Source organism: Nannochloropsis gaditana (genome assembly GCF_000240725.1).
Source record: "Nannochloropsis gaditana CCMP526 unplaced genomic scaffold scaffold089, whole genome shotgun sequence".
Lineage (NCBI taxonomy): Eukaryota > Eustigmatophyceae > Eustigmatales > Monodopsidaceae > Microchloropsis > Microchloropsis gaditana.
Window position 1 is genome coordinate 36116 of NW_005803864.1, and position 3743 is coordinate 39858.

A 3743-nucleotide genomic window follows, 5' to 3' on the forward strand; every position below is an offset into this window, starting at 1 on the left:
GAGGAGAGGCCAGGGCAGACGCCTCCATCATCATGGAAGCGCACCCCTCCTCTTCCTCGCCGGCGTCTGTCGGAGGGAGGGACACAGGGGAGTGGGAGCCAGCGCTGAGAGGGAGCTCGCGGTATCGATGGGGTCGATCGTCATCATGATCGTCATGTTCGTACATGCCCCCCTCCCCCCCAACGCTCAGGACGGAGGCCAGACCAAACGCTGTGGACAACCTTGCAGCCCCTCTTCTCCATCCCTCTCCCTCCATCCCTCCGTCCTTCCCTCCCTCGCTCCCTCCCTCCCTCCCCCCCTTTACCGTAGCAGGCGGGCGGGGACGGCGAGGGGGAGAAGGTGAAGTAGGGTTCTTCATCGCTGCTCGCACACCGTGTGCCCTCCTCGCTCTCCCTCTCTCCGCCCCTCCCTCCATCCATTGAAAATGTCAGATCGGAAACCACGGTGAGCTCGAGCGGAATAGGAGGGGGTCCAGGAGGGAAGCCCGCCGTGGCCGATGGCGACGGTCCTCCGGATCCTTTTGGCCCTTGCCTGTCCTCCCGCAACTTCGTCACCACCTCCTCCTTCTCTCCTGCAGATGGGTGGTTGGAGTCCCCTTCCAGCTTCGTGCATGGCTCTATTCCCTCCGTATGTTGACCAGAAGCTGGGCGCGATGAGTGGGAAGGAAGGAGGGTTCGTTCCTCTTGACGGGTGTGGTGGGACAACAGCCCTCTTTGTTCGGCTTGTGCCTGTTGTTGTTGCTGCTGCTGTCGTTGTTGTTGCTGTTGTTTCTCTCTTTTGCTCCCTACGCCCCCCAGGGCTAACTTCATCGCTTTCATCCCACTAGTCTGGATAACGAGAGGTGTGCCAAGGAATTAGAGAATGAAGCCGCCAATCCAACTAACTCCCTTACCAATCCTCCCGTTGCTTCATACACACTGATCGATGGGACACAATGCAGGGTGTATCATATGCGTTTGGAAAGATGAATAACCCTTGCGCTCCTGCTCCCTCCCTCTACCTCTTCCCATGTCTCCCCTCTTTGGACCGACGCGATAATGTGACGAACAAGTCGTCATTTTGATTCGGCGCTGCGTCTCCCAAAACAGGGGCACCACGTCGCCTGCCACCCCACCGAAATTTCCGCACCGTGTTTAAACGAGCTTGTAGGGGTCCACGCACAGGGGGCGCCGCATGATAGTGCATCGCGCAAGTTGGTGTGTGCGTGCGTGCAGGGGGCTGGGAAGGGGGTGGGGGGCGCGAAGGGTCGTTTTCCATCATATACGATGACGGTCAAAATGGGGTCGTTTTCCATCATATGCGATGACGGTCAAAACGATGACGTTGGCTTATTCCCGCTCCTTGGTGCCATGGAATGGCCCAGCAAGCGGCCTTCTCATCATCTGCATGCTATTCTTGGTCGCGATGATAAGTATTCTTTTCTTTAGTACGTGCTGACTTGCGTTGGAGGGGCGGAAGATTTTGCTTGTTCAACGCTGGGACCCTTTTTCCACATGTTCGTGTTCTTCAGCGTCACTGCGCACATCCGGGTTGTTTCTCGGGACACCCATGATTTGACCGTCAACTTGGACGAGTCCTATTTAGTGCACTAATTTAATAAGTCAAAGATCTTTTGCTCCCTGAGTTGACACCACACAACTATGCTTGTAGCTTTTCTAGAATTTTCCACAAAAGATTATCGATATCAGCCGAGTTGCTATCACGAAAGATACGTCCCGCATCGATTATGGGGTTTTAAATGCCACTATTTCTTTTTCCTCATAGCCTTTCTTCGCCTCTTCCCTTCCTCCTTTCTCCCTTCTAGCCTTTCCTCCTCCAACTTGTTGCATGCGGACAGACATTTCGATCAAACAACCGTATGACGCCTGGGTAGTTCGTACGGAAGTGCTCAAGAAGTGATAAAACTGCTTCCCCCCCGGTACATCTCCGATATGGCATCGTTTCCGCCCCAGTCGACCCTTGAGCCGACAGGAATGACGGTCCCAAAGCCGATCTTTACCCCCCTGGCTTACAGGGACGCCAAGATGACCACCGGAAGATCGATGGCCGAGGTTCCTTCTGCTTATCCCCACGTCTGAATCTCTGTGCTCCCATTTTGTAGATTTTTCCCTGGGGATGCAACGCTGCCAGGGGCACCGCTACCGGGCCCCTACCCCCTCGATTCAGCCCCGAGACAGGCACAGGTGGACAGCAAGCTCCAGGATTCTGAAGACTTGACCGTTTGGTGACACAGCAACCGCGATGCGCGCTACTGCCTTGTACTTAATAAACCAAATCCACTCTTGCTTGTCTGTGACCGATCATTGCTTTGGTGTGAGGGGTCCTTGCTCGGTTGTGATCAATTCTTGCCCGTGGTGTGATCGATCAATGCGGGGACGGTTACCGTTTCGCGTCTGCCCCGCAACCTGGTTGCTTTAAAAACTGGTTGCGATCATTAAACTGCTTGTATTGGCTCTGTGGTTCGCTCGACACTCCGCTTATTTCCATGACCCACCAGCCGTTGAGACGTATTTACCTTCCATCGTATAGTTGATAGAGATTACGTGACCACAGTATTATGAACGGCAACCGTGGTTCTTGTCCCTTCCGAAGTTTTCTCTTCCATTCCAACCTTGCGGCATACGAATGCCAGCAATGTATCGTTCAGCGTTATAAAGGGCCGGATCAAGGCACGCACAGCGAGACATGGATGTAGTCTTTGCCATCGACTTGAGATGCGGTTTTAGCAATTATTGAGAAGTGTTTGTGACTCCTCACAATCGCATGTGTGAAATGTCTGGTTTGGGTAGAAGTCGAGTATGGCCCCTGTTTCGGGGGAAGGAAAAAAAAAAGGAAAAGAGAGAGAGAGAGACAGGGAAATGAGAGAAATTCCGGTTAGAAAATGGATTTATGTCATTTGTTTGGCATGCATCAGAACAGAGAGGAAGTTTGTTTTCCAGCCAAAATATCAAACACGGGCAATTTATGGTAAGCAGACATTGGCTCAGACTTCATTCATGGAACGAAGACGCGTGCAGCATAGTAAATAAAAGATGTGTTCTTTATTGCCCTCCCTTGGTGAAGAGTCTACTAGTAGAAACATGCTGTCACGGCGATGTCCTCAGCACGTGCACAAATGCGCGATTAAGATGCGCCACAGACATTTTACAACGTATGGCAGAATTGCAAGTAATGCAAGGAATGCGACAAGATTGGTGAGGGGGTGTAGTGCGACGTGTAGGAGACTCAGCACTTGAAGGCGGTATTCCGTCAAGGCCCATTGTTATCCTCTTCATGGCACTATTTCCCCACATCCCACGGGACAGGACAAGCGAAAAGGATGTACTGGGTTGCCTTCTTTTTAGCTTTTTTGTCATCAGGTGCCGAGACTTTGGTATTTGCAGCATCTCCCTTCTCCTTGACCCTGGGGCCGTCGAACCTCTCCCTCTCCATCTCTCCCTCGTCCGCCCTGCCCCCACCGGTCTCCCTCAAGCGCTTGTTCACCATTCCGTTGAGCCACGTGGGTTTCCGCTACCAAAATAGATTCCTATCCCCGCCCTATGTCGACCCGGGAACGGGAGGGGTGGTCGAGGGCGGGTAAGCACCCATCGAAGCTTGGATGCGATGAGGGGTTGGGGGGGCCAGGGGATGAGGAGGGAGGACTGGACTCGTTCCGTTATTTTCTGGGTTCGATAATGGAAATTCCATGGACGCGGTATCCTGCGATTGATTTCATACATCTGCCCTGACGCGTGTCCCTCCCT